Below are 10,257 nucleotides of genomic sequence, written 5' to 3'. Positions count from 1 at the left end.
GTGCAGTGGCGCGATCTCGGCTCACCGCAAGCTCTGCCTCCTGGGTTCAAGCGATTCTTCCGCCTCAGCCCCCCAAGTAGCTGGGACTACAGGCATGCGCCACCACGCCCGGCTAATTTTGTATTTTTAGTAGAGATGAGGTTTCTCCATGTTGGTCAGGCTGGTGTCGAACTCCTGACCTCAGGTGATCCCCCCGCCTTGGCCTCCCAAAGTGCTGAGAATATAGGTGTGAGCCACAGCGCCCAGCCAAGGTATATACCAGTTCTTTTACAAAAGAAGACATATATGTGGCCAAAAAGCATATGAGAAAAAGGTCAGTATCACTGATCATTAGAGAAATGCAGATCAAAACCACAATGAGATACCATCTCACACCAGTTAGAATAGCTATTACTAAAAAATGAAAAAACAACAGATGCTGGTGAGGTTGTGGAGAAAGGTCAGTGATACTGACCACCCCCCAACCTTTGTTCACTGGCATTTAAAAGTCAGGCTGGGCATGTATGATCTGAACACTTTCAGGAGAGACTTGTGAAATACATCTTTCATTTGAAAGTTCACAGACAAACTCTGTTTCTAGTCTTTCCTGGACAGATAAATACATAAAAGTGGTACTTATGGTTTCCCGAAGGTGTGTTTCCGCAGCCCTCCGCTAACCCTTTATAGCTTTTCCCTCCTCACACCTTGACCATCAAGGAAATGAGTCATACCTTCTTCCCTGTCTAGAGAATACAGGCCCTCCTTGTGCATGGGCAGATATTTGAGATAAGAGCTTTACTAGTTGTATGATTTTTTGAAAACGTTGCTGTTAAATATGATACGAATACAGAAATCCACATGAGACAAACGTACAGCTTAAGGAGTTATTGAAGGGTAATGCCTTGCAACTGGCATCCATGTCAGGAGAGAATACCTGCCAACTACCCCAGACACCCTCCACATGTACCTCCCAAACCCTTATTGATAACCTCTGTCTTCACTATGGGGATTATTTTCTTTCTCTTGGATATTATCCACCTGTATTATGAACATCCTGTGGCTGCTGTAAAAAATTAAACTAGATGGCAACGGAAATGTGTTCTCTCAAAGTTCTGGAGCCCAGAGGTCTGAAATCAAGGTGCCAGCAGGGCTGCACCCCTGGGAGACCTAGGGAAGAATCCATTCTTTTCCAGCATCCTGTGGCTGCTGGCATTCCTTGACTTGTGGCCACATCACGCCAGTCTCTGCTCCCTGGTCACATTGTCTCCTCCTCTTCCATCTGTGTCAAATCTCCCTCTGCCTAACTCTTATAAGGACACTTGTCATTGGATTTAGGGCCACCAGGATAATCTAGGATGATTTTCTTTTCTTTTCTTTTCTTTTCTTTTTTTTTTTTTTTTTTTTTGAGGCGGAGTCTTGCTCTGTTGCCAGGCTGGAGTGCAGTGGCAAGATCTCAGCTCACTGCAACTTCGCCTCCTGGGTTCAAGTGATTCTCGTGCCTCAGCCTCCAGAGTAGCTGGGATTACAGGCATGTGCCATCACATCCAGGTAATTTTTGTATTGTTTTAGTACAGATGGGGTTTCACCATGTTGACCAGGATGGTCTCAATCTCCTGACCTCATGATCCGCCCGCCTCGGCCTCCCAAAGTGCTGGGATTACAGGCATGAGCCACCGTGCCTGGCCGGGTAGGTTTTAAAAAAATCATTATGTAATCATTTTTAAATAATTAAACTTTTTTTTTCCCCCAGTCCACTGCAGTTACTCTTATTCATGCATGATTTATTCCATCTTGAGCCAGTGGAATCATCTGCAGATTGTTTCCAACTACTTCAGTTAAAACCGTAATAGTTTTTGATAGCTTCTTTGCTACCTTGTGTAACAAGATGCTCTTGGCCCATTTTGTACAATTCCTCCCTGAAACCTGGAATGAACCATTTGTTTAAGCAGCACTAGTTTCTTTTAGTCTCACTAAAGTCTATAGTCTGCATGCTAGGGATGTTTATTGCTGCTGGATTGTTCATTGTCGCTAGGCCTAAAATTAAAATACATAATAACACAGGTTGGGTGTGGTGGCTCACACCTGTAATCCCAGCATTTTGAAAGGCCAAGGCAGGAGGATTGCATGAGCTCAGGAATTTGAGACCAGCCTGGGTGATATAGCTCACTATAAATAATTCTAAAAATTAGAAAAAAAAATACATAACATAAAAGCAGGAGAGGAGTATTAGAATTTAACATGTTTAAGGTTCTAGCATTGTCAGGGAAATGGTAAAAGCATCTTAACAACTATAGGTAGCCCTTTTTCCCACAGAAAGTATTCTGGTTCTCAAGGTCACCTGGGGTATCACATTATAACTCACTGCTTTATTCCACATCTCTCTCTCTCTCTCCCTCCCTCCCTCCCTCACACAGACATATCATTCTTAGAATAACAATGCCAACGTGCAGTTTGGGTATGAATTTTTGATAATTCCAGATTTATTTAGTAGTTAGTTAGTTTTGAGAGAGTCTCTCTGTCACCCAGGCTGGAGTGCAGTGGTATGATCTCGGCTCACTGCAACCTCTGCCTCCCAAACTCAAGCAATTCTTGTGCCTCAGCTTCCCGAGTAGCTGGGATTATAGGCATGCGCCACCACGCCTGGCTAATTTTTTGTAGAGACATGGTTTCACCATGTTGACCAGGCTGGTTTTGAACTCCTGACCTCAAGCGACCCACCTGCCTCGGCCTCCCAAAGTGCTAGGATTACAGGCGTGAGCCACCATGCCTGGCCGGATTTCTTAAACATTTCAGTCAGAAAGCAGATGAGAAGGTGAGGTTGAAACTGGCAAGCTGCCACCTGAGACTTGATATTTTGGTAAGAAGAAAAGAATGGTATGGAATTCCAGCCAGAAATACTAAACATACATTAAAAGTAGGCAAGTTTAGAGCATTTTGTTCTTCATAAAAATTTTTAAAGGTTGAATTAATATTTTATTGTCATTTATAATCAGATGGCAGTATAGTCTCCATACTTCTTGTAAATAAAAAAAATTACGAGTTCTAAATAGCCAATGGCTCGTTACATTTTCAGAAAACATGATTGATTGATTAATGGTTGCTTCAAGTTTTTTCTTATTAACTCCAGAAAATTCAACCACCTTTTGTCTCTTTTTAAAAAATTGTAAGATTGGAAGGGCATGGTGGCACATGCCTGTAATCCTAGCACTTTGGGATGCCAAGGTGGGTGGGTCACTTGAGCTCAGAAATTTGAGACCAGCCTGGGCAATATGGCAAAACCCCATCTCTATTAAAAATATAAAAATTAGCCAGGCATGGTGGTGCACACCTGTAGTTCAAGCTACTTGGGAAGTTGAGGTGGAGGATCACTTAAGCCTTGGAGGCAGAGATTGTAGTGAGCTGAGATTGTGCCACCGCACTCCAGCCTGGGTGACAGAAACCCTGTGTCAAACAAAACAAAACTGGAAGATTAGCATGCATTTGACTTCACACACTGAAGCGACATCCTGACAGTCACATCCATTTCAAGGAACATCATACTGGAGTACTTTTCAGAGAGGTGTCCTTCATAATTTCTGAAGATCTTTGAAACAAGGTCTTTGTTAGAACTTCTTCTGTTTTTCTCTTCCCCAATTCCTAGTATAAGGCATTTATTCTCAGAGGTTCAGCTTTTAGAAAGACTCTTCCATATAACATTTTTGCTTGTCCAACATGTTAGGAGGTCCAATCAACACACGCAAAATAGAAAAGTATTTTCCAGTATTTTTAACACAAAGTTATTGGCTTAAAAACATGTCTATTCCCTTTTATATCTGCTTTTAAAAGAAGTTAGGAAGACAAACTAATGGAGCCCATGAGCTTTGTCTTCTTGAACAAGAAGAAACTTCTCTAAGAAAGTTTGGGGCAGGAATTACACACAGTTAAGAAACCCCATGAATCCAAATATTTACTCAGCCTCACTAAAATGAGAGCATACAACTGGTTTATGAAGTTATTAGAGCTGCTGAAGGGTTCGGAAGTGTACTCCAGGGTGGCCAGCTGGGCTCAGAGTGGAGCAGGGTCAGGATGGACGAGGACATGCTGACCACCCTGAAGATCCTCATCTTCGTGAGAGTGGGGTGGGCAAGTCCTCCTGCTCTTGAGGTTCACAGATGATACTTTTGACCTGGAACTTGCAGCAACAATAGCATGATGTGACTGCAAACAGTATGATTAGAATGTATGCCAGGTGAAACAAAGGGATCACTGTCATAGATGTTGCCTCAAATTCCAGTTGTCTGGAAAGAAATGTAAAGTGGGACCACCTGCCAAAAAAAAAAATACTCAGCGAGCTCCAAGCAAGTTTTGGGGGCTCCCCAAAACCAGTGAAGACTTCAACTAAAAGTAGAATTTCAAAGCACTCTAAGAAACCAAACCCCAAAATTAAACAGGAAGATCAGTGTCTGTACTGAACAGCCCCATCTGGTGGACACAGGATTTGTGTTATCGACTTGAATGTTACCAAGAATTCACGATTCCTGGCATCCGTCGGTGTTAAGGACCAAAAGCTGGATTAAGTACCAATTAGATACAGTAAAGCAAACCTGGCTTTGAGGCAAGGACCCCTTGAAGTAGTCATGCAGTGCTTTTGTTACGGTTCTCGGAGCAAGTCTTCCTCATCCCTCCCACCTTCTTTTGGCCTCCTTGTAAACCTGAACCGCCAGGTACCTCAATTTTCTTCATGGCCAAGACTGTTGTTAATTGTTAAATGGGTGGAGGAAATGGGTGAGCCACTGCTTGCTCTGCACGTTGTCCTCCGGGTGCTGGGTCTTCAGGTAGTACAGCAGCCGCATGGCTTTGACCCGCAGAAGTAACTGGGCCATTCCCAGGCTGCCCCCCAAGATGTGTCCTCCGAAGAAGCTGGTCAGGAAGACGAGATGCCCGCTGTGCTTGTAGATGGGGAAGGTGATGCTGCTCAGGTCAAGTGTTTTGTACACCTGCCAGGCATGCAGGAGCGGGTTGGGGGGCACACAGAGCGGCTGGTAACTCAGGGACATCTGCTGGTACTGGATCTGGCTTCGTCTCCCCTTGGGACCTGAAGGGCCTGCATCACACTGCCCAATTTACCGACTTCGGCAAAGATGTCTGGTTCCGGCTATAAGTCGCTTTTGGAGACCACCAAAATGAAGGCGAAATTGACCTTGGAGCTCCTGGAGAAGCGGTAGGAGTCGGTGGTGGTGAAATGGCCCTGCATGAAGCCCACTCCGCCTTGGCCAGGCTCCCCCCGGGGCGCACGGCTCCTCCAGATCTTCATCCTCAGGCAGGTAAAGGGAGCCGGAGCCCAGCGCTGCCGGCAGCATCATGGGCGCCAGAGGAAGATGAGGGGTGCCCTCCACCACCCCAGCCATTGGAAGGCGCGGGACAGTGGCCCCTTCAGGTGGTCGGCGTGGCAGTCGCGTGCAGACGGCTACGGATTCGGGGTTTCGCCCCAGCAAGGGTGCGTCCTTCCAACCCATGCCGGGTGGCTGCGGCCCCTTCTCTAGCTACGGTCGCCGCTCCGAGGGCTGCCCTGACTCCCAGCCCGGCCTCGCTTCGCTCCCTGGTCCCACACTGGGACCTCCACCGACCCGGACCCAGACTTTGAGCTCCGCTGCCGCGGCCCGGCTCCGGCTTCCCCTCCGACTCTGACCGACTCCGCTCAGGCTCCCGCGACTCCGGCTAATCGCCCAGTCCCTCTTCCTGGGCGCCTACTCCAGCTCCCGCTTCGCCCCGGGCTCGGGTCCGGCTGCCCCACGACCTTAGAGGAACAGAAACTCATTTCCAGGAAGCACAGGCGGGACAGCAGGTGAAAAGGCCGCTGCGGGGAGCAGATCTCCGCCCCACCCGACGGTTTCCTGGAGACATTCCAGGGAGTCTGAGCTCTGGCCGCACGCCCGGACGCAGAGGCGGCGTTGGGAGCACATGGCTGGCCCGGATGCCCAGCGAATCTGAAATGTGTTTGAGGCGTGCCTGGACTCTCAGGGGTTCAGCAAACACAAGGAATGCTTCTTCAAGGCCATCAGATGCGTGCCTATCCTACGGGACTTGTAATTTATTGGGAGAATTTGGGTGTTTCTCTCACACACAAATGCCATAGATATTCCACATGTCCTGAGTGACAGATATTACCTTACTTGGGGTTCACCCAGTAGCAGTTTCAGGTAAGACTTTTGTGAACCTGATACACTTAACTTAGTTATTGTTTTTATTTTCTATCCATAAATGTAACATGTGCATACATCTACTTGTGAAAGAAGTATAGAATGAAAAGTGGAAAAAAAATCTAAACCTCTTACCCATTCCTCTTAAAGGAAATGTTAAAAAGTGGGTCTACATCCTTACAAACCCTTTCTATGCAAGACATGCATATCAAAGATATAGCAAATATACTTTTTTCATAAATATTATTGTACTATTCATGTTATGCAGATTATATTTTTCATCTACAGTGGCAGAGGATTTGAACATGTCAGTGCAAATAAATTTATCTTATTTTTTAACTGCTCTATACTTTTCCAATGTATAGATGAAACATAATTTCATCAGAATCTTATTGATGGACTCATAGATTGTTTAGTCATTTGCTTTTATAAATAGTGCTTGGTGAATTAATGTCTTTTATTTAACCTATACACAGGAACCGTATCTGTGAGATAATTTTTCAGAGTGGATTCACTAGGCCAAAGGATAGGTTCTTTTAAAGTTTTAGAGCTATTGAGAGATTAAAATCCAAAGAAGTTGTATTAATTTATACCCTCATAAGCAATATATGAATTTGCCATAGGCTATCCCACAGTGTCAGCAAAGTGTTTGGTTTGTGCCACTGGTATCTTACTTTGGTTTAATTTTGAATGCATTGCTTAGCATCCTTATCTTTCCTTTTTTTTTTTTTTTTTTTTTTTTTAGAGGGAGTCTCACTCTGTCGCCCAGGCTGGAGTGCAGTGCAGTGGCACAATCTCGGCTCACTGCAAGCTCCGCCTGCTGGGTTCACACCGTTCTCCTGCCTCAGCCTCCCTAGTAGCTGGGACTACAGGCGCCTGCTGCCATGCCTGGCTAATTTTTTGTATTTTTAGTAGAGACGGGGTTTCACCGTGTTAGCCAGGTTGGTCTTGATCTCCTGACCTTGTGATCCACCCACCTCTGCCTCCCAAAGTGCTGGGATTACAGGTGTGAGCCACCATGCCCAGCCTGTCTTTCCTTTTTGAGTGAACTTTCGTATCTTGTGTGTGCCTATTCCATTCAGAAGTTTTCCCTTTGGATTGCTGAGATTTTCTTCTTGTTTTGTAGGAACCCTTTATAGTTTTTAAAAACGACCACTTTTCTCGTGATCAGAGTTACAAGCATCTCCCCATTTTGCTTATTGCCATGGCTTACTTTTGTAGTTCAATTAACAAATACTTTTATGAGTTCCAAGTTTTTTGTTATAATACATTTTTCTTTTTTTGTGATTATAAAAAAATTACTAGAAAATTTAAACCAAAGTTGTGGCCAGTAGAAATGATCATTACTGGCTAGGTGTGGTGGCTCATTCCTGTAATCTCAGCATTTTGAGAGGCCAAGGCAGGAGGATTACTTGAGGCCAGGAGTTTGACACCAGGCTGGGCAACATAATGAGATCCCATCCTTAAAAAAAAATTAGTAGGCTGGGCTCAGTGGCTCACACCTGTAATCCCAGCTCTTTGGGAGGCTGAGGCGGGTGGATCACCTGAGGTCAGGAGTTCGAGACCAGCCTGACCAACATGAGGAAACCCCATCTCTACTAAAAATACAAAAATTAGCTGGGCGTGGTGGTGCATGCCTGTAATCCCAGGTACTCGGGAGGCTGAGGCAGGAGAATCGTTGGAACCCGGGAGGCGGAGGTTGCAGTGAGCTGAGATTGCGCCATTGCACTCAAGCCTGGGTGGCCAAGCAAGACTCTACCTCAAAAGAAAAAAAAAAAAAATTAAACATTAGCCAGGTATGATGGTGCACACCTGTGGTCCTAGCTACGCAGGGGGCTGAGGTGGGAGGATTACGTGAGCTCAAGAGGTATAGGCTGCCGTAAGCTATGATTGTGCCACTGCACTCCAGCCTGGGTGACAGAGCAAGACCTTCTCTCTCACACACACACACACAAAAAGGAAATAAATAAAAGAAAGCAAGCAGAAATTATCATTATGGTCTTGGCTGGATACAACTACAATCTTCAAGTGTGTTTTGTAGCTTTGTATTCCCTATTTGAGTTTTTCATCTTGCATAGCTGTAATATATTGAAAAGTAGTTCTAACTGGGCATCTTTCCATAGTGATATCCGCCTTCTATGAAGCTCTGTGCTTTTATTCCATAAATTATAAATAAATATGTTATTGGCCATTACAATGGATGAGACGAAACTTTGAAATTTTTTTTCAATAAGGAAGCTCAAAGTTTGATAAGAAAACAACTGCAAAAATATAACAAAACATCTGTGGAAGTAGCACAGCATCCTGGCTCATAAAATCAGGATCGGAAACCATCAGTCTCCCGGTTTCTGTCCCCTTTCTTGTCTGTAAAAACCAAATATTTAGGTCAGGCACAGTGGCTCATGGCTCTAGCCCCAGCACTTTAGGAGACCCAAATGGGTGGATTGCTTGAGGCTAGGATTTCAAGACCAGCCTGGACAATGGGGCAAAACCCTGTCTCTACAAACAATACAAAAAATTAGCTGGGAATTTTTTGTACAGTGTCATATACATGTACCTGTCATGTCATGTACATGTCATGTCATGTACATGTAGTTCCAGCTACTTGGGAGACTGAGGTGGGAGGATCACCCGAGCCCAGGAGGTTGAGGCTACAGTGAGCCAAGATCGCACCACTGCACTCCAGCCTGGGTGACAGAGCGATACCCTGTCTCAAAAACAACAACAACAACAACAACAACAATGACAAAACAACCCCAAACATTTAGAAGAATTTAAGATGAGGGAAAGGAGAGCCACTCACCCAGTTCTCCAGTGACCTAGTGTCCCTAACTTGTAGAGCAGCTTTACTTCCAGTCTTGTGGCTACTTTGCAGTCAGTTCTTTGATTGGAGAAGTGCCTTGCACTTTATACCAGACTTTCCTTATGAGCAGATGGTTACAGGTTAGTCTATAAGACATGGTGATCACGTCACTCCTCTGTTCACATCCCCGTGATGGCGCCACATTTCACTCAGAGCTGAAGTCAAAGTCCTTACAATTATATGCATGTGTGCTACAACGACTCACACAAAGATGGACAGCCATAGGCCCGGGTGAAAGCTCAGAAAGTCTGGTTTCAAACAGGAAGATGGGAGCAATGGATACTGTGACAACTGACAGTCTCTGCCAGACATTAAAATGCTATAAAGCCACTATTATTAAAATTATGGGCCAGGCACTGCAGCTGACACCTGTAATCCCAGCACTTCGGAAGGCCAAGGCAAGCAGATCACTTGAGGTCAGGAGTTCGAGACCAGCCTGGCCTACATGGCAAAACGCCATCTCCACTAAAAATACAAAAATTAGCCAGACATGGTGGTGCACGCCTGTAGTCCCAGTACTTGGGAGGCTGAGGCAGGAGAATCACTTGAACCCATGAGGCGGAGGTTGCAGTGAGCCAAGATCGTACCGCTCTACTACAGCCTGGGCAACAGAGCGAGACTCTATCTCAAAAATAAAATAAAATTCTGCTGTGTTATTTTTCAAAATAATGAAAGAAAATTCAAGAAAAACCTCTGAGGTAGTAAGACATGAATAGACCAAGGATAATTGAAAAACATTTATCTTATGCTAACTTTTCTCATATACCTGGGTGCATATTCATGGAAGGAGTGTAAATTGACACATTTCTGGTGAACAACTGAGAAAAATATATTAAAATTACAAATTGAAGATGGTTTTGAACATAAGAGTATTTTGTACTTATATTAAGGGTGAGAATGTTTCTTGATGTGTGCTTCCAGGCTGAAGTAGCTCTCCTAGTTTAATGCTGCTGGCCTCTCTTCTCCTCCTCATTTGCTTTTCCCTAAGAAAGGAGGGGTGACTCCTCTAATTGTTAAATTTGTAAAGAATAAGCGGGGAAGGCCGCATTCTGCCCATCATCTTCCTAAAACCTGCATGGGGAGACTTGTGTTTGAAGAACATTGCCTATGATTAAATGGAAAGAGATCCAGAATTGGGAAACTGTCTTATCTTCAAATGTAAGCCACATGCTTCAACATCAGCTGTCATCAGTAATGAAGGTGACATTTTAAACACCTGTCTGCTTCTTTTGTCTT

The sequence above is a fragment of the Macaca thibetana genome, chromosome 12, assembly GCF_024542745.1.
Source record: "Macaca thibetana thibetana isolate TM-01 chromosome 12, ASM2454274v1, whole genome shotgun sequence".
Classification (NCBI taxonomy): Eukaryota; Metazoa; Chordata; class Mammalia; order Primates; family Cercopithecidae; genus Macaca; species Macaca thibetana.
This window is presented reverse-complemented; position numbering follows the sequence as displayed.